General features: G+C 42.6%; 1 long non-coding RNA gene across 1 annotated transcript in view; it reads left to right on the forward strand.

Moving 5' to 3' along the window:
• The window catches only part of LOC126284298 (uncharacterized), a 52,505-nt gene extending 26,344 nt beyond the window's left edge, over window positions 1-26,161 (forward strand). The window contains exons 2-4 of the long non-coding RNA XR_007551465.1: window positions 6,183-6,296; window positions 10,233-10,323; window positions 22,321-26,161. This is a non-coding gene — a long non-coding RNA (uncharacterized LOC126284298). The remainder of the gene's footprint in view (window positions 1-6,182; window positions 6,297-10,232; window positions 10,324-22,320) is intronic.
• Window positions 26,162-26,559: the final 398 nt, after the last annotated feature.

Consider the following 26,559-nt stretch of genomic DNA (forward strand, 5'->3'; position numbering starts at 1 on the left):
ATTTCGGCGCTGGCTATGACAGACAGACTCTCGAATTAGATACTTTGGATCCTTTAGCTGAAGTGTCAAAGACGATGGGATAGCGATATGCCTACATACAAATGGTGCATAGTATCATATACTTAATGTATACAAGGGCAGTACATTGTCAAAGCTGTCATTTTGTACTGAGGTTATTCATGTGAAAATATTTCCGACATGATTATGGTCGCACGACAGGAATTAACAGATTTTAAACGCGAAATGGTACTTAATGCAATACACAAGGGACATTCCATTTCTGAAATCGTTAGGGAATTCAATATTCCGAGCTCAACAGTGTGAAGAGTGTTCTGTGAATACCAAGTCTGTGGCTTACCTCGCACCAGGGACAACTCAATCGCCGACTGTCTTCACTCATGGACCGAGAGCAGCTGCGTTTGCATACAGTTGTCAGTGCACACAGATAAGCAACGCTGCTTGCAATAATCATCGAAATCTATGTGGCACGTACAACGAACTATCCGTTAGGACTGTGCGGTAAAATCTGGCGCTATTGGCCTATGGCAGCGGACGATCGACGCGAGTGCCTTCGCTAACAGCAGGACATCGCCTGTAGTGCCTCTCGTGGGCTCGTCACTATATCGGTTAGACGCTAGACGGCTGGTGGGATGAACCCCGATTTCATTTGTTGGGAACTGATGGCATGATTCGAGTGTGGTGCAGCCCCTTGAAGTCATGGACCCAGGAGTGAACAAGGCACTCAGCAAGCTCGTGGTGGTTCCATAATGGTGCGGGCTGTGTTTACATGATATGGATAGGGTCCTCTGTACGTTCCGCAACTAGGAGACCATTTGCTGCCATTCATGGTCGTCATGTTCCCAAACTACACTCCTGGAAATGGAAAAAAGAACCATATGTGCAGTTGACGGACTTTGAGCGAGGGCGTATAGTGGGCATGCGGGAGGCCGGGTGGACGTACCGCCGAATTGCTCAACACGTGGAGCGTGAGGTCTCCACAGTACATCGATGTTGTCGCCAGTGGTCGGCGGAAGGTGCACGTGCCCGTCGACCTGGGACCGGACCGCAGCGACGCACGGATGCACGCCAAGACCGTAGGATCCTACGCAGTGCCGTAGGTGACCGCACCGCCACTTCCCAGCAAATTAGGGACACTGTTGCTCCTGGGGTATCGGCGAGGACCATTCGTAACCGTCTCCATGAAGCTGGGCTACGGTCCCGCACACCGTTAGGCCGTCTTCCGCTCACGGCCCAACATCGTGCAGCCCGCCTCCAGTGGTGTCGCGACAGGCGTGAATGGAGGGACGAATGGAGACGTGTCGTCTTCACCGATGAGAGTCGCTTCTGCCTTGGTGCCAATGATGGTCGTATGCGTGTTTGGCGCCGTGCAGGTGAGCGCCACAATCAGGACTGCATACGACCGAAGCACACAGGGCCAACACCCGGCATCATGGTGTGGGGAGCGATCTGCTACACTGGCCGTACACCTCTGGTGATCGTCGAGGGGACACTGAATAGTGCACGCTACATCCAAACCGTCATCGAACCCATCGTTCTACCATTCCTAGACCGGCAAGGGAACTTGCTGTTCCAACAGGACTATGCACGTCCGCATGTATTCCGTGCCACCCAACGTGCTCTACAAGGTGTAAGTCAACTACCCTGGCCAGCAAGATCTCAGGATCTGTCCCCCATTGAGCATCTTTGGGACTGGATGAAGCGTCGTCTCACGCGGTCTGCACGTCCAGCACGAACGCTGGTCCAACTGAGGCGCCAGGTGGAAATGGCATGGCAAGCCGTTCCACAGGACTACATCCAGCATCTCTACGATCGTCTCCATGGGAGAACAGCAGCCTGCATTGCTGCGAAAGGTGGATATTCACTGTACTAGTGCCGACATTGTGCATGCTCTGTTACCTGTGTCTATGTGCCTGTGGTTCTGTCATTGTGATCATGTGATGTATCTGACCCCAGGAATGTGTCAATAAAGTTTCCCCTTCCTGGGACAATTAATTCACGGTGTTCTTATTTCAATTTCCAGGAGTGTACTATGCAACTTCTATGCATGACGATTCGTAATGTCACCGGGCCACAACTGTTTGCGACCTGACTGTTGAACATTCTGGACAGTTCGAGCGAACAGTTATGCCACTCAGATCGCTCTGCATGAATCCCATCGGAAATTTATGGATCGTAATAGAGAGATCAGTTCGTCCACAAAATTCTGCAGCGGCAACCCCTTCGCTATTGAGAACTGCTATAGAGGTAACATGGCTCAGTATTTCTGCAGGGTAGTTCCAACGACTTGTTCACTCCATGGCACATCGAGGTACCGGTCAGAAGGAGGTCCGACACGATGTTAGGAGATATCCCATGGCTTTTGTCATCACATTGTAATATAACGCATTGATAATAATTCCGAAAATCCACACCTCATACGTATAACAAAATATAGGGAGCTCATATACAAATGGAATACGTTAATGAACTATATATGATCATACAAATTAGTTAAAAAATTGATTTCCGAAGCTAGGTAGGAATTTAATTTTGCCTTAAAACCTAAGAAATAATTGCACTAAATATTAAGCTCCAAAGTCAATTTATTTCTTTTCTAGCTGTTATTTGGGGGTACAACTGAAAAAATAAAGTGAATTATTTTTTTTCATGGTTTCCCAATATGGAAAACAAAGTACGGGACATCTGGCCGATCGTGGTGGCCGAGCGGTTCTAGGCACTTAAGTCCGGAACTGCGCGACTGCTACGGACGCAGGTTCGAATCCTGCCTTGGGCATGGATGTGTGTGATGTCCTTAGCTTAGTTCGGTTTAAGTAGTTCCAAGTTCTAGGGTACTGAGGACCTCAGATGATAAGTGCTCAAAGCCATTTGAATCATTTTGAACTGGAAACTTGGGATACAGAAGACGAGGAATTACCAAGAACATGAAAACTCTTGAAAGTAACATCAGATCCGGAAATGCACTGCGCTTACTATCATAATAAAAATTTAATGATAATATAACATGTTCATCGTCTGTTAAAAAGTGGGTGATCTTTCGTTCTCTGTTTTTACTTAACACCATTACCTGCGCAGCAGCTCATAGGAACGTATTTTTCTAAGGAAGGACAGTAATTTAGTGCTGGGTAACCCAAGTGAGCAAATTATGTTTCCCGCCGCTGTGTCTGGCGAATTATCAGCTACATCACATGTGTGCGCATTATGTTGTTTTTGTTTTTGAGAAACACACAATTATGTGAGGTAATTTGTAGAGCCTCGACTAATTTTAAATGGCTAGTTGCGGTTGGACGAGCCTTGAGGAAATCCCCGTACGTGTAGACCAGCTGACCCTGAGGAGCAGATGTCCAGCCGTGATGTTTGCAGCAATAATGCCACATTCGTGTTGTCAGCTGCTTGTGTGTGCCCCGTTCACGATGTTTAACTCAGAGGAGAGGTGACAAAATGTTGTTACTCCTGATTAACTGGCCTCTTCCATAGTGTCGTATAGGCTATTTTAGTTCTAGCATCATACAAAGTAGCAGTACTGTTTTTAAAATCTGACAGACTTCGTACAGAATTGCTTGTAAGCTGAGGCATTTCTTATAGTATTTGCTTGTTCAGAGAGTAATGCGCAAGAGTCTACGGTTTGAAAGTTACATACGAACCATTTTGTCGGTAAACTTCCGTATTAGCTGTGATTTTTCGAATTTACTTGTTGTCATTTGGCTATACGTATGTGGGATAAAGTAGTACAGGGTTCTGGAATTAATTCTCGCTGTTTGTTGGACAAGTAACACATATTTATTTTAATGAAGTTGTATAAGCTAATTTATTCTGTAGTGTCACTCAGTAGCTATAACCTATCCCAACCTTTGGATAACAAATGGACTCCGCAATGAAAAATTTCACGTTCATTTGATGTGAGCTGTTCATTGAGCTAGTTTTCGAGATCGTTACAAATTTAAGAAATTTGAAGCGTTTTTCGGAAAGACCATGGTATATAGACCGAAACAAATGGTAATAGGAAACGGGCGATATCTAGTGTTGTTCACAATGGACATGCCTTAGGGAGCAAATCATACGTGAATCTGGTGATATGGTGGGTGGTATAAGACATCATAGCGAAGTCCCTTCAAGGTTTCCTTCACTCGCTTTGCAAGACGTAGCTTTGCAGTGTGGTGAAGCAGAATGACTTAGTTACGTTTCTTGCTATAGCGCCTGCGGTTGTCTTTTAAGTGCCCGATTTAGACAGCATACTTTTGTTTCGTAACGTTCAGCATTCACCGTTTGTCTGGGTAACATAGGTTCTTGTACACAACACACACCAGGACGTATTTTGTCATTCACTGGTAAATCGAGGGCATGTTCTCCTTACACTCCCACTACTAAACGGTGATATTCTGCAGCAGCTTTCTTGACATGAGAGCAAATGAGTATTACGTTCCGCAAATGATGTTTTATAGGTGGAAACATGTTCTTTCCGCTTCACTTGAAAGTCACACACAGATCTGAATAAGTTATATTTCTACTGTTAAGTAGGTATCGTGTTGTTGTTACGGTCTTCAGTCCTGAGACTGGTTTGATGCAGCTCTCCATGATACTCTGTCCTGTGCAAGCTTCTTCATCTCCCAGTACCTACTGCAACCCACATCCTTCTGAATCTGCTTAGTGTATTCATCTATTGGTCTGCTTCTAAGATTTGTACCCTCAACTCTGCCCTCCAGTACTAAATTGGTAATTCATTGAAGCCTCAGAACGTGTCCTGCCAGCCAATTACTTCTTCTAGTCAAGTTGTGCCACAAACTATTTATCGTCCATGTTTCACTTCCATACAAATACCTTCAGAAACGACTTCCTGACACTTAAATCTCTACTCGATGTTAACAAATTTCTCTTCTTCAGAATCGCTTTCCTTGCCATTGCCTTTCTACATTTTATATCCTCTCTACTTCGACCATCATCAGTTATTTTGCTCCCCAAATAGCAAAACTCCTTTACTACTTTAAGTGTCTCATTTTCTAATCTAATTCCCTCAGCATCACCCGACTTAATTAAGCTACATTCCATTATCCTCGTTTTGTTTTTGTTGATGTTCATCCTATATCCTCGTTTCAAGACACTATCCATTACATTCAACTACTCTTCCAAGTCCTTTGCTGTCTCTGACAGTATTACAATGTCATCGGCGAACCTCAAAGTTTTTATTTCTTCTCCATGGATTTTAATACCTACTCCGAATTTTTCTTTTGATTCCTTCACTGCTTGCTCAGTATACAGACTGAATAACATCGGGGAGAGGCTACAACCCTGTCTCACTACCTTCCCAAACCAGTCCTTCCCTTTCGTGGCACTCGACTCTTATAACTGCCATTTAGTTTCTATGCAAATTGTAAATAGACTTTCGCTCCCTGCGTTTTACCCCTGCCACCTTTAGAATTTGAAAGAGACTATTCCAGTCAAGATAGTGAAAAGCATTCTCTATGTCTACAAATGCTAGAAACGTAGGTTTGCCTTTCCTTAATCTATTTTCTAAGGTAAGTCGTAGGGTCAGTATTGCCTCACGTGTTCCAATATTTCTACGGAATCCAAACTGATCTTCCCTAAGGTTAGCTTCTACTATTAGGTCTCGTATCAATACCCAAAATACTGCTCTAGCACGATTACTGATTCATTTGGTGAAAAGCGAGAATATAATCTGTTTCCCGATATCTTGCGGGCCTGGATGTCAGGACCATTTGGCTTTTTCACGTCACTATGTCCGCGACAGTCATTTCGAAAAGATATCCAATCAGGACACAAGAAAGCCTAAGGAATTACATAAAAGCTCTCATCACATGTGTTAAGTTAAAACCCAAATTCGATAGCCCACTATTGCCTGATAGCACGCTGCATACTAAGTCTCAACGTGAAGTTCAAGCGGAATCTACACAACCAATATAGGAGGCTTTGAAATACCTGAGCTGGGTCCACTAGCTGACGTTACATCCTTTCATCACAGAACCCATCCGTACAAACTGCCGTCTGTCTTTTTGTGTTGGCTGAGAAATCAGACTCGACAATAATGGGTTACCCTCCGTAAAAAACGAAAGTAGAATTTGTCATATTTCAAAATTTTTCACTGTTATGGTCAAGTAGTGTTCACCATTTCACTATCGTATGACATTGTTTTTGTGTTTCTGTCGCAGGAAGACCGTTACGAAGGGCTCTGACGACACGCTGCGCCTTACTCGTATTCGTGGTCATAGGTAGCCTGTTGTTCCTTGGTGGAATGTTTTTCAAGTTCGTCTCTAGCTCCACAGGTGAGGTACACCGTTATGCCTATTTAGCAGCAAACGTTGATCATAAATATTTTTTGTGTTGTTTTCGTACTTTTTGTTACATTTCAGTAAATATCTCATTTCATACGTCTTAACTGAAATGTCTGGTACTGCAGAATTAATTTTTAATTTCTACGTTATGGTTCTTCCTTCATTTCTTAATAATACTAAAAAACACTCGAATAGCAATTCCTTCAATTTGTTTTATCGAAGCTAAATTCCGTGGTCAGCAAATCTCAAATATTAGGGACTTAAGCTCACAGTTGGTATGCGTTGCTTCATCCTCTTTCCCCGATATTTTTGTCAAACAAACTCTGTTCTAGTAGCGGTTTATTTTCTTACACTGCACCGTGGGATATCACTTGATACAAGCTACCCATATCTGATTGATTTTTACTTACCTCGTCACATCTCCGCAAAGGACTCCAAACGAAAGAGCAAATTCACTAATTTTTTAACTTTCTCTGTCTATATTTTCCTCACTTTTAACACAGTATGCCAATTATTTAAAATGTATCAGTTAGTACAGATTTTAATTTTTGATAGTGATTTTCTTTTCTACCGGACCGTATCAGGTAAACATTTTATTTATTTTTACTACGGAAGTATTTCAAAATTACAGGTTATAGACGTCCACTGCTAAATAAAACCTGGATATGGGAGAATATCATCGGTAGCTTGTATAATTGAGTAGAACATCTGTGCACCAAGGGGCATTCATTCAGGTATTTTACTCGGTACGCATTATTTGAACATCCTGAGCCATCAGTTTACATCTCGTATGTTGCTTTACGACGTTGGTGCATGATAGCATTCAAACTAACTTCAGGAACTAATCGCACTAATTTCCCGTTGCAATGTGAGTAAATTCTTGCTTTGAATAGAATCCTCTTTGTCTTTAGGACTTGTCATTCTATGAAGCTTAATGGCCAGTATAGAACAAAATCCATATTACGATACTACATTCCTTTCTAGTTTTTTTGTAATATCCATTTAATTTTAGAAAGACGCATAGACTAAAACTGGAAAGTAATTTAATGAAATTTATTCTGGCCACGAAAGTCTACACACTTAAAACTGTTTTTCGTCCTACAGTGATCTTATAGCCCTTATAAGCTGGCTTGGATACTTCATTTTTCCTTATATCCTTCATAATAAAAGTGTTCTTTATTTCGGTGTGAAAATGACATTTATTAATAACCGTCGATTCTTAAAATCAGCTTGTTCCAAAGAAAATAAAAGGTTTGCAGTAGTCTTTAATTTAAACTTTGCACATAATTCGTAGCAGTTGCTTCCTATGTAATTAATAATCTTTGGACCAACAAATTTCTTAAAACTAGATACTACTTTTTCCTGAACCATTATTTGATATTTCTCAATTCCTCTAACAAAACATACGGAATTTCAAAAGCAATTGACAAAGTAATGTCATTGTAAAATGCGAATTTTCGTCGTGCGTACTAAATCTGTTGTTTTTGTTTTATTTTGCTAAATTACGATATCTGGAAATCCACCGCTACCTCTAGTAATTTAGTGAGTCTTGTCTTTTGACGGAAAACATAGTAACACTGGTTATTATCTTAGGTTTCAAGGATATTACACTAAGCTATCATTTCGTGACGATGTTAAGGTTATTCATTTTATTCTAAAAACGATTATTATGAATCTTAATATTCCTTTCCTGTGATTTATTTAGACTAGTTTCTGGTCTTTTAGTATTCTGCTTATTTTTATGTAGTCGTATTTCGATAGTCATGAATTTAATATTCAGAAGTGGGACCATCACTGTATTTAACACACGTTCACAACTCTTCCCTTCTTCCTGCCCCTCCCTCCCTCCCCTGCGGTTGCCTGATACAGAAGAGTTTCAGTACCTAGCGGGCAAATCGGTTGCGCTTAGCAGACAATTCCAACGTGCTGCTGATTGTTCAAAGGGGCTAGCTACACAAAGTCGTGAACCTCTGCTACATACCTCGTCAAAGTTACTTTTTACCTGACCTCATGTCAGAAGACCAGAGACATCAAGCCCGATGATCATACCACGTTTTCACTGTGACATGGAAACACGTGACGGTTGAAAATTAATGGAGGTATTATAAAGTGAATCTCATTGAACAGCTCAAAGCAGAGAAACTGTCGTGGACAGGAAAGAGTCATTGAGGAATCAGTAAGAGATGCGGATCAGGAACTGGTAGTAACAGCTTCAAACCACTGATATGAAAGCAAATTACTGCTGATGAACGGAACGCAAATGAGAAGCGCTTGTGTCTCAGCTGATGTAGAAAAGATGAAACCGAAGGAATAAGCGTTGCTATTATTTGTTATGCTAAGATACACTACAATCGCCAGATGCAACAGTTTACAACGTGCCACGATTGCTGATTGCTGTCCACATTGTGACACTGGAATGTTGCTTTTAACCACGCTAGAAAAGCATTTACTTTCATTCTGTCGACGTCATGATGTTTCTACACATTGCTCTCTCCAGCTTCAGCCACAAGACACTTGTGAGATAAAGGTTAAAATGGTGAGCCCGATTAAACACAGTGTCAGCGGTATTACTGAGGTGAAATATTCTGCGAGTCCATGTTAATCTTGGAAGGTGTGGAAGGCAACAAGTGGGAGAGAGAAACATTGAGCTGGTCCATGAACCTCAGTGCGACAAAGCAGTTGGTATCGTGCAGTGTGCGAGGCTGGATATCTAGCTCGACACATTGTTGCGCTTCGTTAAAAGTAACAAGTAAATATATAAGACTGTTAGCCTGAATCAATCACAAGCTACTAAATAAGTTTTCATGTATAAAGCTCAAGACTGTACCCAGAAGGACGTCCAGTAGTTTACTTACAAATTGAGTTCTGCTAGCTGTAGGCATTCAATATCATGGAATAAGTGATAAAGATTTCTGCACTATAATTTTCACACATACCTGATGTAAAGTCAGTTTTAGCCAAGATTTTTCACTTGTGGCCATACTTATTCGTTGAAAACTGTAATCGACTATACAGCGTGATTCAGCTGCCCCTACCGATTCGTTTTATGCAACCTGCACTACGCCTGTATCAGGAAGGGTACCCAGACAGGCGCAGCTGCCTTGCCGATATAGGTTTTTTTCTCAAGAATTTTAGGCGCCTTTTAGTAAATGGAATGTCACTGTCAAAAACAGATGTGTGGATTGCCTATGATTTGAGATGGTTTTTCTGGACCGAGGTATACATTACTTCTGACCTTCTTGTCCAAGTGTCTGCATTTGGCTCTGTTAAGTTTGTTTCATTTAATGTACTTAACCTTTCCTAAATGGTTCAGATGTAATGTATTCATAAGTTCTTACTACTGTTCCTCCAGTTTTGGTATCTCCTGTTAATTAGTTTCTGATGGTGAACCACACTTTACAGGGTAACCCTTTTCAGACCATTTAAAAATGATTAGGGACCATAAACAGGTATCACTTAGAGTTCATATGTTACTCCTAAACTTAATACGACCATCGTAAATCAATGTTAATAAACAAAGTAGGTTGGGTTTTGTGTCACTTCGTTCAACAGATTTGAATTGATGCAAATTGTGAAAGTGGCTGAACTCAGCTTTTAGATTCTTTTGACGGATTTTTATAACTTAAATACTCTGTAACATCTACACCTTAACATTTAAAAGATTCTCTTTAACTTCAGCATGTTGCCCATTCTTAAGATTTATCATTAGTGTAGTGTCTTTGATGTGTAGCAGTAAATATTCAACGTTTTTGATTGTGAGGGATATCATTTGCAGATATCAAATCAGTAATTTTAAGCACACTATTTTCAGTTCCACTGTTTCTGTATGTTTACTGTCAATGTCATTATCACACATAGTTGAGATCTCCTGTTTCTGATATCCAAATAACAATGTGGTGAGCTAATACATATACTACTTTGTTGCAGATGACAGAAATTTCAGCACGCAGAGGCACAGCAACACTCGTGTCTGATAGTATTACTTGATAGACACCTCACCATCTGGTGATTAATACAGGTAACAGACATAAAATGATATGCATCTGTTTTCAGAATGTCAGAGGAGTGAGTCACATTGATTCTGTCTATCAGAGACTTTAAATTCAGTACATTACATACAGATTCAAAGAGTTCGAAAATGGTTCAAATGGCTCTGAGCACTATGGGACTTAACACCTATGGTCATCAGTCCCCTAGAACTTAGAACTATTTAAACCTAACTAAGCTAAGGACATCACACACACCCATGCTTGAGGGAGGATTCGAACTTGCGACCATAGCAGTCACGCGGTTCCGGACTGAGCGCTTAGATCCGCGAGACCACCACGGCCGGCTCGAAGAGTTCTGGAAAAGAGATTAATTGTACGTTTCAAATAATGTGCAGAGTGTGTTTTTGCAATATGATAACTCTAACCCCTACAGTGTATAGAATTTAAAAAAGTCAGAGAATGGAGTCACACCCTATTAAGAAAGAGGCGGAATGAAGATAAAGCTATAGATACGAATGTGCACCCTGTCTGTACCCTACTTACACAAATTATTCATAGTAAGTGCAACAGAGACACAAGAAAAATAACACAAAACAGACAACATAATGCACGAGTATTCTTGGCAGACATACTGATGCTATTATATTCTTTGGAGTGAATTAGGTGCTAAGATACATTACAGGTTTAGTAACAAAATTTAAGATTAAGAAAAATAAAAACCAATAAAATCCTACTTACACAGAAACTGACTCGTGCTAGAATAATGACTGCAATGAGAAACACATCTATAATTCAAGTAAATTTTGTTGATATTAAGTAACAAATGGAAACTACCAGCCACTAGTTGTGCTTTACAGAGTGGGAAATCCTCTGACCACCAAACTTAGTTACTGGGCGTAAACGTGCAACATTAATGTGTAAGCGTGCTGTGGAACTTGTGTCCAAATACCCAGATCTGAAAGAGCCTTTTTATCAATCAACACAGGACAAAATTTTTATAAGACTTGTCATCCTCCCACATTCGTTTTGTTACCCATATTTTAAAATTCCGCACGCCCCAAAGAGAAAAATTACAAAAGTGTTTACTAAACGATAATATTCAAAACAAACTGATATTGCTATTGTTAGATAGCCTATAGGTGTTATATTCCGAGCTGGAAATAGACGAACTACATTAAGGTAACAGGGTCCTTATAAACGATGGAAAAATCGAACTTTTATGGCTTTATTAAATTCTATAGTCTTTCCTGGTTACATTGATATTTACATTATAGAGCTTCAAATGAAAAACGACTTATATATACCAAATTTTAAGTTAATGTAAGCCACAACGCGCCCTTTAATTCTGTTACAGATATCACTATTATATCGAAAAGAGCTGTGAACTTTCTGTTACCAGCTATTATACTTATGATATATTTATAAGTTTGTAACAGTACAGCTTTCTAGTGTCTGTAAATGATTATCTTTACCAGTATTTACTTTTGTTTCGCTGAAGCAGTTTTTTCACGTATTGATGAATGTTTGTTGCCCAGGTCTACATATATTTGTGGAAGTACACATCCTTTAGTGTGTAATAAATACGAACTATGCCATCCATCAAGACATTCAATAAAAGGAAATTCTGTAGTAACCAGTTCACAAAAAAAACAAGCCACACTGTTGAAAGTGACCTATGTATCAGTTTCTCAGGGAAGAATCTCACACATTAACCGCTGCTGGTGATTATAATTTTTGTGTTAACAATGACGCTGTTTGTAGTGGATTTGTTGCTGTTGATGTGGGCGTCTTATATTCTTTGATAAAGGAAATGGTGAAATGAAAACAATGTGATGGTGTAGGCTGTCTGTAAATACACTCCTGGAAATTGAAATAAGAACACGGTGAATTCATTGTCCCAGGAAGGGGAAACTTTATTGACACATTCCTGGGGTCAAATACATCACATGATCACACTGACAGAACCACAGGCACATAGACACATGCAACAGAGCATGCACAATGTCGGCACTAGTACAGTGTATATCCACCTTTCGCAGCAATGCAGGCTGCTATTCTCCCATGGAGACAATCGTAGAGATGCTGGATGTAGTCCTGTGGAACGGCTTGCCATGCCATTTCCACCTGGCGCCTCAGTTGGACCAGCGTTCGTGCTGGACGTGCAGACCGCGTGAGACGACGCTTCATCCAGTCCCAAACATGCTCAATGGGGGACAGATCCGGAGATCTTGCTGGCCAGGGTAGTTGACTTACACCTTGTAGAGCACGTTGGGTGGCACGGGAAACATGCGGACGTGCATTGTCCTGTTGGAACAGCAAGTTCCCTTGCCGGTCTAGGAATGGTAGAACAATGGGTTCGATGACGGTTTGGATGTACCGTGCACTATTCAGTGTCCCCTCGACGATCACCAGAGGTGTACGGCCAGTGTAGGAGATCGCTCCCCACAACATGATGCCGGGTGTTGGCCCTGTGTGCCTCGGTCGTATGCCGTCCTGATTGTGGCGCTCACCTGCACGGCGCCAAACACGCATACGACCATCATTGGCACCAAGGCAGAAGCGACTCTCATCGCTGAAGACGACACGTCTCCATTCGTCCCTCCATTCACGCCTGTTGCGACACCACTGGAGGCGGGCTGCACGATGTTGGGGCGTGAGCGGAAGACGGCCTAACGGTGTGCGGGACCGTAGCCCAGCTTTATGGAGACGGTTGCGAATGGTCCTCGCCGAGACCCCAGGAGCAACAGTGTCCCTAATTTGCTGGGAAGTGGCGGTGCGGTCCCCTACCGCACTGCGTAGGATCCTACGGCCTTGGCATGCATCCGTGCGTCGCTGCGGTCCGGTCCCAGGTCGACGGGCACGTGCACCTTCCGCCGACCACTGGCGACAATATCGATGTACTGTGGAGACCTCACGCCCCACGTGTTGAGCAATTCGGCGGTACGTCCACCCGGCCTCCCGCATGCCCACTATACGCCCTCGCTCAAAGTCCGTCAACTGCACATACGGTTCACGTCCACGCTGTCGCGGCATGCTACCAGTGTTAAAGACTGCGATGGAGCTCCGTATGCCACGGCAAACTGGCTGACACTGACGGCGGCGGTGCACAAATGCTGCGCAGCTAGCGCCATTCGACGGCCAACACCGCGGTTCCTGGTGTGTCCGCTGTGCCGTGCGTGTGATCATTGCTTGTACAGCCCTCTCGCAGTGTCCGGAGCAAGTATGGTGGGTCTGACACACCGGTGTCAATGTGTTCTTTTTTCCATATCCAGGAGTGTAACTGAACAACAAAGTAACAGGAATGTTTAGCGTCAAAATTAGTTGTTCTGTGTAGATCCTGCAATAAATCTACATCGAAAATGACTTAAAACATTGTGCATAATTCATATGATGTGACGTTGAAGTTAGTGTATGCAATGGGTGCTTTAGGAAAAGGGAAAATGGCTGCTCAAAAGTTTTGTGGTTTGATGGACCTTCCTCCTCCTCCCATTAGGTTCAGCAAGTACATAAAAATACTTTTATGTGCCTTGACGGTTGTGTCTAAGGTATTTATGAAACGTGCAGTAGAAGAACTGTAAATATTAGTGGAACCAGAGACATTGCTGTTGCACTTGAAGGGACATGGTAATGTCGAAGATATCATTCCTTGAATGGTGTTGTTATGTGTTACATCTCTAGAGAATGGAAAAGTTGCTGATGTTGAGTGCTTACCTAAATACTGCCACACCTGCCATGGTAGCACAGAAGGACATATTGAACATCAGTGTTCCAAGAATTATGATGGTTACAGTGGAGGTATGGAGTGTGATGGAGCTCTAATAATATGTCAGAGGTCAGTGCTCGTTTGTAACGTTACATATACGAAGTACCTAGGAGACTCTAAAGCTTTCAATAATATTAATGAGTTAAATGTTTATGTTAATACCTTGGTAATAAAAGTGGAGTGTTGTGGACAGGTGCAAAAGAGGGTGGGTGCTAGACTGAGGATGCTACGAAGAGGACTGAAAGGAAAGTTGCTATCCGATGGATAATCTCTGTCTGGCCGAGGCAGATTGACATAAATGAAAGAAACCTTTTTCAGAGTTATTATGGACTGGCCGTTAACGAAGTGCTCCTCTGAATGATGTTACAGCAATGAGGAAAGCTGTATGGACAACCTACTTTCATACGTTGTCCACAGATGACGACGCTGTTCATGGACTTTGCCCTAAAGGAGCAGATTCTTGGTGTGGTTACCAAAAAGCAAAAGAAAGTGGTCAAGTATACCACCATAAGCATTCTCTTCCTGAGTCTGTTAGGAATGAAATGAAACCAATTTTTAGAGACCTGAGTGAAGCTGATTTGCTTAGTAAATGTCTTCATGGGGGCACTCAGAATAAGAATGAAAGTTTCAACCATTGCATATGGGAAAGATTATAAGTTTTATTACATTATTGCAATTTCAGCCTTAGGCCATTATCAAGTGCTGATATTGTGACTTTAAGCGATGTCAACGTAATGTTAGCTGACATATTTGTGTGTCGTTTTCAATAACGTTAAATACATTTGTGTCGTTGTTACACAGTGCGAGCACACGTACACAAACATCGTAAAACAATATAATCTGTAAATGGACATGTTCATTAACCCATCACTAGTCACACATGCATTAAACCGCAGATGCAGATTACTGTTTGCAGGCTACTAATAGCCATAATATCAGCACTTGGTAATAGCCTAAGGCCAAAATTGCAGCAATGTCATAAAAACGTATAACACTCACTGGCATAAAGATGATGCCCTTCCAAAAATTACCGAAGACGATTTTGTAGGACTAAATACAGTAAAGGTTGGTGTACTACATGGAGTGATATGTTTAAATGCTGGAGTGATAGGAAAATTGGAAGCCTTGAGAAATTTAGGCATAAAATGTTGCTCTAATATGGAAGATCAATTGATTTTGTGTGACAGATAACGGGTGCATTAGGCTGAAAGATTCGCTCTTCAAGTTACCAAAGAAGCGTGATAAAACGAATGCCAAGAGAAAGCTTGTAGATGAAGAAATGCTGCAGGTTGTAGGCTATGCTTTACGAATGTTCTGAGGCACACTTTAATTGGACTCATATTTTCATTCACAATTTACCACAAGTTGTATTTTTCAGAATTCAGATACAAATATTGCCTAAAGTTTATAAGACATTGCGCAGATTTCTTTCTGTAACCTCCAATAGTCCATACTTATGTATTAGACCAAAGCTTTATTGCCGAATCAACTAAATTATAGAAAGAATAACATTTTTATTAGGAAATAAATTATAAAAATTAAAATGTAAGATGTGATTTTATTAGCCTTATAGTATATATAATAGCTGGAATTAAATAGGTCTAGTACCTCAGCCATCATGTCATGCATATTTGGTAAAACTTTGGTCTCCTTCAAAAGTATAACATCAGATTAAATTGTACCCCCAATTGAAGAAGGATTTTGGAAACAAAATTGCATCAATTTCTTTATATGTTTTTAATAACCCTAAGCAGGTTCAAAAGTATTCAAAATACTTCTAATTTGTCTAGAAAGTGTGCTGCATTACCTGATATCAACAAAAATCTGTAAAACACATACATTATGAACAATGCCTGAAAGAAGTAGGTGATCATTTTTACAATATTGAGCCAGAGAAGTACCCTGTATCCTTAAGTGTAGAGCTTGCCAGTTCAGCTTGTAATTTGGCTTTTGTATTCTAAACATAGTGTAACGCAAATCTCTTGGGTATTAGTGTTTTTGTGGATTTATTACATTTCATGATGCTTAATGAGGCAAATAAGACTTACACATCGTAAATTTTAAACCATATACCTATACTATCTGCTGGTATTTACAAATACAGAAATAGCTACCGAGAGGATGAAGTGGGTTATTTGCGACACTTTAAGTGGAAGATAGCTAATGTATATTGAACTCAACAAATGAATAAATAAGTACACTGAACTGAATGTCAGTTCATAGTATGTAGGACAAATACTAATGAATGTATTAAATACTCCATGGCGTTTTTATGTTTTGCTTGACAATCATAATTCTCGCATTAGCTATATTTGGGTCAGTAGAAATAATTCCAAATGGTGAGTTTGATTGTTTACCCTAATGTACAAGGAGTGTCATAATTAGCAGTAAAAGCACATACATGGAAGTTTACGATAACAGAGCAGAAATGTACCAGTAAACAGTGATCTGTAAACTAACAGTTTGTCAGAAAATTGTGAACCGTCACTGAATTTCAGAATGAAATATCGTCGAACGTAGTGATGATGTATACTTTTCGAATAAACTCCCATGTAATTGGGCTAAAATTTCACGAGCGACCCTTCATTGGCGAGTGTCGTAGGTGTATGGTGGGGCAGCTCTGAATGTCGACATTCGACGACGTGCCCCAATAGGTCCTAAGATAAACAGGTCGAGCAGTGCCTGTTCCATGGGCTCCAAGAGAATCAGATCAGAAGTTTATCGGTCGGGGGTTATCTCAGAAGTGAAGTCTATAGCATTCCCGTCGACAGAGTTGGGAAACTGGAGCTCTACAGTCTTTTAGAGTCTTACGAAATGACCCGGTGGTCTTGATAAGAGTTCGAAATTCACTGCAAACCTCCATACTGACATTCTTTATCAAAACGCGTGAATGAAACTAGAAACACCTCGTTTAATAGGTAACAATGAGCAGTGTTGGGGCAGCCAAATGAAAATGGAACACCCTCCAGAACGGGACCATGGAATGGTTCCATAGAAATGTAATCACCACAAGCATTAAGACGTTGGTTCAACTGAGAAAGGAGACGAAATTTCCTCTTTTATAGAACGCGGTCGGCCGCTGAGTGACACAGAACTGCGGACTCTCTTGTACTTCCTCGTTAGACTGAAAACGACGTTCTTGCACATTTTTCTTCAGGTCGACATAGATTAGAGGAGAATGTTGAGGAGCTTCCCAGACAAACCGCTGAAGAGTAGCCTTCGTCCGATTGGCAGTCTAGGGACTGGAATAACCGTGCAAAAAGATGATTCTGTGAGATAGCGTTCCTGGGCGTTTATGGTCCTCGCACAGCACGTTGATTGCGGCTCCACGCTCGAGGAACTTGACGAGCAGAGGATGCATCCTGTTGCACGACAACTCCCACTCCCACACTGTCAACTGGACGAAGGTTATGCTTCGGGAATATTTTTGGGAAATACGGCAACATCCTCCGTACAGGCATGATATTTCACACTGTGATTTTCACATCTCTGTGGACATTGAAGGAAGCCATGCGTGGACGTTTGTTTAACTCCGACGAGGACGTGCAAGAATGGGTGCGTTGTGGCCGACCGAGTTGTACGAAACATGGGTTCAAATGGTTCAAATGGCTCTGAGCACTATGGGACTTAACATCTATGGTCATCAGTCCCCTACAACTTCGAACTACTTAAACCTAACTAACCTAAGGACAGCACATAATACCCAGTCATTACGAGGCAGAGAAAATTCCTGACCCCACCAGGAATCGAACGCGGGAACCCGGGCACGGGAAGCGAGTACGCTACCGCACGACCCCGAGTTGCGGACTACGAAACATGAATCGACGGTCTTGTTTCCCAGTGAGATAAACCTCTTAACTCGTGTGGTGACTGCTTTTGAATGGAAGCGTTCCGTGGTTCCTTGCTGGTGGGTGTTAGATTTTCATTTAAATGCCCCTTAGAAATGGTAAGTGAATTTCTTGATAAGATATGTCATGGATCAAGTTTCACTCCATTTGTTTGCAGAAATCTTTGTAATGTCTACATTTCAACTAGTTTTACCAGCATGGACAATATTTCATTCTTAAGTCCGTGTCGGCTAGCAACCATACAGACGTAATATCGCACATACCTCTCCCATCAGTAGCAGGAATCGATTGGTTAAATATTCATTATTAATTTCATTTCAGTAGAATTTTTTGGTTATCGTTAAGAGTTACTTAGATTCAGTTTCGAGACTCCGTAATGTTTATCCAGGAAATTGCCGTCGCTGGCTTACTCGGGTAAAATAAATGACAAAATACTCAATGTAATATTTGTTTCTATGTCGTTGAACGTAGCAGACATGTTTGTAATTCCAGAGAATAATTGCTGGCTATAATGATAAACAAATACTAGTTGTTGTTGTGGTCTTCAGTCCTGCGACTGGTTTGATGCAGCTCTCCATGCTACTCTATCCTATGCAAGATTTCTTCATCTCCCATTACTTACTTCAACCTACATCCTTCTGACTCTGCTTAGTGTATTCTTCTCTTGGTCTCCCTCTACGTCACGCTGCCCTCCAATGGTAAATTTGTGATCCCTTGATGCCTCAAAACATGTCCTACCAACCGATCTCTTCTTTTTCCAAGTTGTGCCACAAACTCCCCTTCTCGCCAATTCTATTCAATACCTCCTCATTAGTTATGTGATCTACCCATCTAATCTTCAGCATTCTTCTGTAGCACCTCATTTCGAAAGCTTCTATTCCCTTCCTGTCCAAACTATTTATTATCCATGTTTCACTTCCATACATGGCTACACTTCATACAAATACTTACAGAAACGACTTCCTGACACTTACATCTATACTCGATGTTAACAAATTTCTCTTCTTCAGAAACGCTTTCCTTGTCATTGCCAGTCTACATTTTATATCCTCTCTACTTCGACCATCATCAGTTATTTTACTCCCTAAATACACTCATGGAAATGGAAAAAAGAACACCTTGACACCGGTGTGTCAGACCCACCATACGTGCTCCGGACACTGCGAGAGGGCTGTACAAGCAATGATCACACGCACGGCACAGCGGACACACCAGGAACCGCGGTGTTGGCCGTCGAATGGCGCTAGCTGCGCAGCATTTGTGCACCTCCGCCGTCAGTGTCAGCCAGTTTGCCGTGGCATACGGAGCTCCATCGCAGTCTTTAACACTGGTAGCATGCCGCGACAGCGTGGACGTGACCCGTATGTACAGTTGACGGACTTTGAGCGAGGGCGTATAGTGGGCATGCGGGAGGCCAGGTGGACGTACCGCCGAATTGCTCAACACGTGGGGCGTGAGGTCTCCACAGTACATCGATGTTGTCGCCTGTGGTCGGCGGAAGGTGCACGTGCCCGTCGACCTGGGACCGGACCGCAGCGACGCACGGATGCACGCCAAGACCGTAGGATCCTACGCAGTGCCGTAGGGGCCGCACCGCCACTTCCCAGCAAATTAGGGACACTGTTGCTCCTGGGGTATCGGCGAGGACCATTCGCAACCGTCTCAATGAAGCTGGGCTACGGTCCCGCACACCGTTAGGCCGTCTTCCGCTCACGCCCCAACATCGTGCAGCCCGCCTCCAGTGGTGTCGCGACAGGCGTGAATGGAGGGACGAATGGAGACGTGTCGTCTTCAGCGATGAGAGTCGCTTCTGCCTTGGTGCCAATGATGGTCGTATGCGTGTTTGGCGCCGTGCAGGTGAGCGCCACAATCAGGACTGCATACGACCTGGGCACACAGGGCCAACACCCGGCATCATGGTGTGGGGAGTGATCTCCGCTGGTCCAACTGAGGCGCCAGGTGGAAATGGCATGGCAAGCCGTTCCACAGGACTACATCCAGCATCTCTACGATCGTCTCAATGGGAGAACAGCAGCCTGCATTGCTGCGAAAGGTGGATATACACTATACTAGTGCCGACATTGTGCATGCTCTGTTGCCTGTGTCTATGTGCCTGTGGTTCTGTCAGTGTGATCATGAGATGTATCTGACCCCAGGAATGTGTCAATAAAGTTTCCCCTTCCTGGGACAATGAATTCATGGTGTTCTTATTTCAATTTCCAGGAGTGTAGCAAAATTGCTTTACTGCTTTAAGTGTCTCATTCCCTAATCTAATTCCCTCATCATCACCCGATTTAATTTGACTATTATTCCACTATCCTAATTTTGCTTTTGTTGATGTTCATCTTATATCCTCCTTTCAAGACGCTGTCCATTCCGTTCAACTGCTGTTCCAAGTACTTTGCTGTCTCTGATAGAATTACAATGTCATCGGCGACTCTCAAAGTTTTTATTTCTTCTCCATGAATTTAAATACCTACTCCGAATTTCTCTTTTGTTTCCTTTACTGCTTGCTCAATATACAGATTGAATAACATCGGAGAGAGACTACAACCCTGTCTCACTCCCTTCCCAACCACTGCTTCCCTTTCATGTCCCTCGACTCTTATAACTGCCATCTGGTCTCTGTACAAATTGTAAATAGCCTTTCGCACCCTGTATTTTACCCCTGCCTCCTTCAGAATTTGAAAGAGAGTATTCCAGTTAACATCGTCAAAAGCTTTCTCTAAGCGTGCAAATGTTAGAAACGTAGGTTTGCCTATTCTTAATCTTTTTTCTAAGATAAGTCGTAAGGTTAGTATTGCCTCACGTGTTCCAACATTTCTACGGAATCCAAACTGATTTTCCCCAAGGTCCGCTTCTACCAGTTTTTCCATTCGTCTGTGAAGAATTCGTGTTAGTATTTTGCAGCTGTGACTTACTAAACTGACAGTTCGGTAATTGTCACATCTGTCAACACCTGCTTTCTTTGGGATTGGAATTATTATATTCTTATTGAAGTCTGAGGGTATTCGGCCTGTCTCATACATCTTGCTCACCAGATGGTAGGTTTTTGTCAGGACTGGCTCTCCCAAGGCCGTAAGTAGTTCTAACGGAATTTTGTCTACTTCCGGGGCCTTGTTTCGACTCAGGTCTTTCAGTGCTCTGTCTCACTCTTCAAGCAGTATCGTATCTCCCATTTCGTCTTCATCTACATCCTCTTCCATTTCCATAATATTGTCCTCAAGTACATCGCCCTTGTACAAACCCTCTATATACTCCTTTTCCGCCCTCTTTTCTTTGCTTAGAACTGGATTTCCATCTGAGCTCTTGATATTAATAGAAGTGGCTCTCTTTTCTCCAAAGGTCTCTTTAATTTTCCTGTAGGCAGTATGTATCTTACCCCTAGTGAGAAAAGCTTCTGCATCTTTAAATTTGTCCTCTAGCCATCCCTGCTTAGCCATTTTGCACTTCCTGTCGATCAGATTTTTGAGACGTTTGTATTCCTTTTTGCCTGCTTCATTTACTGCATTTTTATAATTTCTCCTTTCACCCAATTAAATTCAATATTTCTTCTGTTTCCCAAGGATTTCTATTAGCCCTCGTCTTTTTATCTAATTGATCTTCTGCTGCCTTCACTACTTCATCCCTCAGAGGTACCCATTCTTCTTCTACTGTATTTCGTTCCTCCATACCTGTTAATTGTTCCCTTATGCTCTCCCTGAAACTCTCTACAACCTCTGGTTCTTTCAGTTTATCCAGGTCCCATCTCCTTAAATTGGCACCTTTTTGTATTTTCTTCAGTTACTTATGAATGAAAAAAACAATAAAAACTGGTGAAGTGAAAAAGGCGTCCCTGCTAAATGATTCAGCTTTATTGTCTGTTTTATGTTTATTGCTGCACCCGCCTCGTAACGACGATAAAATATAAATTAAGGAGAATGTCGTGAAAAATATTTAACAACAACACACTCGCTGTTATCTCGCGAACGGCCCGATTGCGTTCCAGTGTTTACTAGAAAGTTTTTGTTTCTGCTAGATTTTACATTCTCCTTGCCATGTCGGCCGTTGTGGCCCACTGGTTCTAGGCGCTTCAGTCCGGAACCGCCTGACCGATACGGTCGCAGGTTCGAATCCTGCCTCGGGCATTGATATGTGTGATATCCTTAGGTTAGTTAGGTTTATGTAGTTCTAAGTCCAGGGGACTGATGACCTTAAATGTTAAGTCCCTTAGTGCTTAGAGCCATTTCAACAGTTTGAACCCCATACCATGTTTCGTTATTATTTATGATACTCCCTGTATAACTTGTCAATGTCAAAATAGTTCGTTTGAAATGCAAACAGTTTTGTCATCATGTAAATAACCGTTAGCAGTACGGATTAGATTAATTTCATGGTGCTTTGAACTGACTGTACTAGTTTATTTTTATCTTCAGGTTAACAGTAAGACATCTGTGTCGGCGAGAGTGGTGTGGCTTCGGCTGCTGCATGCATAACATACCAGGAATCGTCATCGCCACGCGTACAATGGCTGCCGCCTTCTGCTGCCCATGTTCATCTCTCCGCAGCAGATTCCCTGCAAAGAGCGTATGGGCGCCCAACACCAAAGCCAGCCTGTATTTAGTGTGACATTCCTAACCTTACTACAGTGAGAATGGCAGACGGCACCATAATACTCGCAATGGCTCATGTTTCACCTCTGTAGGCAATGTACTCGCTTAGGATTCGATGTGAACATATGTAAATTCTTGAGCTGTTTGCGGCAGTGTCAGCTGCTCGTCAACGATGAACGTATCTTGCAGATCAGAGTTAACCCATTAACGGAAAGTAATTCTGTATCGAATATCGTCTTGTGAAGGCAAAAGCAGTTTTGATTGAATATTTTCGTAAGCACTGACTCTGTGGGAACAGCAATGTTGTTAACCCGTGGAAGGCATCATGTATAAAATGAGACCTCTAAACAGTACTAATGCTCAGAGGAACTATGTTCTTATGTAAAAAACTCCTTACTTTATACTTTATTGCATTTATACTTCTTCCTTATGTTAATTATTGTTATTAATTTTAAATTTAATCGCCTAATCATTTTCATCTTAATCGTTTTTGAGTATTAAGTATTGTCTTGATTAATTTAAGGTACTCATTAGTATTTTATATAGTTACTCCTCGATATCTGTGTTCTACAATATCTCTTTCCCAAAACTGTCATCCAGTGGGTCTGCATCTACATTTATTCTGTTCAAACCAATATAAAGTGCATGGTAGAAGGTACATGCCATTGTACCACTTATTAGGATTATATCTCATTCCATCTGTGAATGGAGTGCAGGATCAGTAATTGCTTAAACGCATAATTGTGGTCGTTTCGGAACCGTTAGGTATCGGTTCTAACATTTTTGTAGATTCCTTACTTTAAACTGTTCCTTGGTACAGGCATTCGCTGGATAGCTGACGTCTGTATTCCAGCTTGTACCGCAACTCGTGTCTTATCCCTGTGGCGTATTTTCATGGGTCCAAAACGTGTGATCATTTGTGCTGCCCTAATTTGTATACTATTTTTCTAGTATCACAGTGTTAATGGGTCGAGCTGTAGCAGGCTCAGTGCCTTCTACAGAGTGCTGAGACCCTAGTACTGACCATTGCCAGACAACCCCCCTGCCGATAAAGCAACGCCGGAAAAGCCATCGCTTCCGTACTGTTGTTTCTGTATGCCAAGAAACTGGAACAGTAACCAGTCTCGAAGAAGATTTTGCAGTCTAACACACCGTCATATGACAACAGACATACGACAATCACCGACCCTGACCGAGTCGTTTACAAAATGCGCAGAAATGCATTCCTTCCGCAAAGACAGCACCGAGCATTTGAGTTTAACCTCCTACCGTATCAATTATCGTCGGGCCACCTGGGCAACATAGCTGCACTCAGTCTCAAGTCTGCATCTTAACAATGTCGCACGGCTGGCACTGGGCTCCAAACCACGGACCATTGCCTAACTGTTCAGACCTCTGGCAGCCATCGCTTTTCTGCCATCTCAAGGACATTGGTCGCCAATGTTATTGCCGCCACAAAATGGCCAAGGCGTTAATTGACAACGTACCAGCACTGTGCTCTCGGAGTCTTTCCGCCACCCACAGCCACTGTCCAGCCTCCAGTGTTGAACACCAGGCAGCATCGTGACCTGACACAAGTCAGAAGACGACACTGCCTTGCCCTGTACAGTACTGGGCTGCGACCAGGGCCTTGCCTGGCACTGTCGACTGAGCTCCCAGCGTGCTGGCGTCCTGACAGTGTCCGTTAGCTACAATCTGGGAGCAGCCACGCCCGCCGGTACAAGTTGGAATGTTACGAGCCGATGCAAAACTGCTCCAATGGTAAGAAATGACTTTCCAAGTTCAATGAATTACTAGGGGACTATTTTACGTTCATCATCGTGTTTACCCACCGACAGGTCCGCCGTCTGAAGTCAAAACGATGTAGCGTTTTGTTGAAAGTAGTTAAAAATAAATACTGTGTGTTCTGTTTCTTACGTAGATGAGATACTTTTAGTAATTGGAACTTCGTTTCTTAAATTAAGTTTCTTGCCATAAGATACACTGAAGAGCCAAAGGAACTGGTACAGCTGCCTAATACCATGTAGGCCCCACAAGAGCAAGCGGAAGTTCTGCGACACGACGTGGCATGGACTCGACTAATGCCTAAAGTAGTGCAGCATGGAACTGACACCATGAATCCAGCAGGGCAATCTATAAATCCATCAAATTACTAGGGGGTGGAGATCTCATCTGAATAGCACGTTGCAAGGCATCCCAGATATGCCCCATACTGTGCATGTCCGGAGAGTTTGATGGCTAGCGGAAGTGTTTAAACTCAGAAGAGTGTTCACGGAGTCACTCTGTAGCAATTCTGGACGAATGGGGTTTCGCACTGCCCCGCTGGAATAGCCCCAAGGCCGTTGGAATGCACAGTGAACATGGTTCAAATGGCTCTGAGCATTATGGGACTCAACTGCTGTGGTCATCAGTCCCCTAGAACTTAGAACTACTTAAACCTAACTAACCAAAGGACATCACACACGGCCATGCCCAAGGCAGGATTCGAACCTGAGACCGTAGCATGGTTGCAGGTATCATACAGGATGCTTACGTACGTGTCACCTGTCAGAGTCGTATCTGGACGTATCAGCGGTCCCATATCACTCCAACTGCACACGCCTCACACCATTACAGAACCTTCACCAGTTTGAACAGTTTCCTGCTCACATGCAAGGTCCATGGATTCATGAGGCTGTCTCCATAGTGGTACACGTCCATCGATACAATTTGAAACGAGAATCGTTCGACCAGACAGCATGTTTCCACTCATCAACAGTCGCATGTCGGACCGGCCCCAGCGACGTATAAAAGTTTGTGTCATGCAGTCGCGAAGGGTACACGAGTAGGCCTCCGGCTCTGAAAGCCCACATCGATGAAGTTTCATTGAATGTTTCACACGCTGACGCCTGTTGATGGCCCAGAATTCAAATCTGCGGCAATTTGCGGAAGGGTGGCACTTCTGTCACGTTCAACGATTCTCTTCAGTCGTCGTTGGTCCCGTTCTTGCAGGATCTATTTCCGGCCGTACTAATGTCGGAGATCTGATGTTTTAGCGGATTCCTGATGTTCACGGTACACTCGTGAAATGTTCGTAGGGGAAAGTCCCCACTTCATCTCTACCTCGGAGATGCTGTGTTCCATCGCTCGTGCATCGACTATAACGCCAAGTCCAATCTCGCTTAAACCTTGATAACCTGCCATTGTACTAGCAGTTACCGATCTAACAACTGCGCCGGACACTTGTTGTCTTATATAGGCGTTGCCGACCGCAGCACCGTATTTTACCTGTTTCCATATTTTAAATACGCATGCCTATACCAATTTCTTTGGCACTTCAATGTATTTTAGCTACTGCTATCAAACAGATCTCCGGTTGCCTCTGTAATTGTTTGAATAAACTGTGCCACCTTATCTGCATTCCACTGTGTATAGTGCATGTTTAAAGTCTGCACTCTACTTGTTTAGATGAATGGTTACACGATAATTCTGCTCGTCAGATTGTGTTATTCTTTAAGTACAATTCGTAAAAGAATTTTTCTCGCCATAAATTAGATTGTTTTAATAACATCACTTTCGTGACTAGATCTACTGCAATTATTTAAAGTTGTTGGCTATTAAAAACATAGTGGCTGTATGCTTCTTGTAATGTTTAAATTGTTCGTGGTGTTTGTTTTAATTACAATCACTTGTATGTTCTACTTGTTTAAATAATGTAATAGTAGTAGACATGGCATGGACAGCAGCAAGGGCAATGTGGGGGTGGCAACGAACTGGCTTGCGATGGGCGTTGAAGCCTGGCCGCTAATTACTGGTACATCAGGGCGTGGCAGTTGGTCTTTCTAGAGCCGGCCGCTGTGGTCGAGCGGTTCTAGGCGCTTCAGTGCGGAACCACGCTGCTGCTGCGGTCGCAGGTTCGAATCCTGCCTCGGGCATCACTTCGTGCACAAAATCCTGCACCTGCAACACTTTCACAATTTTGGTCACCTATACAGGCAAGGATGGCATATTTCTGCTCGGGCTTCCAGAGACTTGTTGAGTTCATGTCACGTCAATATATCGCTGGACTGCGACTGGAAAAGG

The sequence above is a fragment of the Schistocerca gregaria genome, chromosome 8 (assembly GCF_023897955.1).
Source record: "Schistocerca gregaria isolate iqSchGreg1 chromosome 8, iqSchGreg1.2, whole genome shotgun sequence".
Classification (NCBI taxonomy): Eukaryota; Metazoa; Arthropoda; class Insecta; order Orthoptera; family Acrididae; genus Schistocerca; species Schistocerca gregaria.